Here is a 424-nt window from a genome sequence, read left to right as displayed (position 1 = left end):
TTTAATATCTCTCAGAATGTATTAACTTTTATGGGTATGACTCTGTCATTCAATGTTTTAATAAATATCATTATTTCTATCAGTGTATCTATAATTTTCAGGATTGCAACAGGTAACTGTCTCCAGAATATATCCCCATATATTCCCATCATGTAATACTTTAAACATAAACTAAATATACAGCATTTCTTAATGTAGCCTTTTGAAATAATTTCTAATTTCTCATAGGTTAAATTATACTCTTGATTAATGTGTAAAAAGTGATTTTAAATATATTATTTAAGGCTTTAATATTTCAATATAAAAGTATCACAGTATCTAGCCATAGTAATACCCTGAAATTTTTCAATTGTGACATATGCTGACCACTAGAAACTGTTTTGCTAAGAGTCTAGAAACTGTTTTGCTAAGAGTCTACTCAGTA

This window comes from Propithecus coquereli, unplaced genomic scaffold (genome assembly GCF_000956105.1).
Source record: "Propithecus coquereli isolate 6110/MARCELLA unplaced genomic scaffold, Pcoq_1.0 Scaffold4, whole genome shotgun sequence".
Classification (NCBI taxonomy): domain Eukaryota; kingdom Metazoa; phylum Chordata; class Mammalia; order Primates; family Indriidae; genus Propithecus; species Propithecus coquereli.
Note: the sequence above shows the minus strand (reverse complement) of the source record.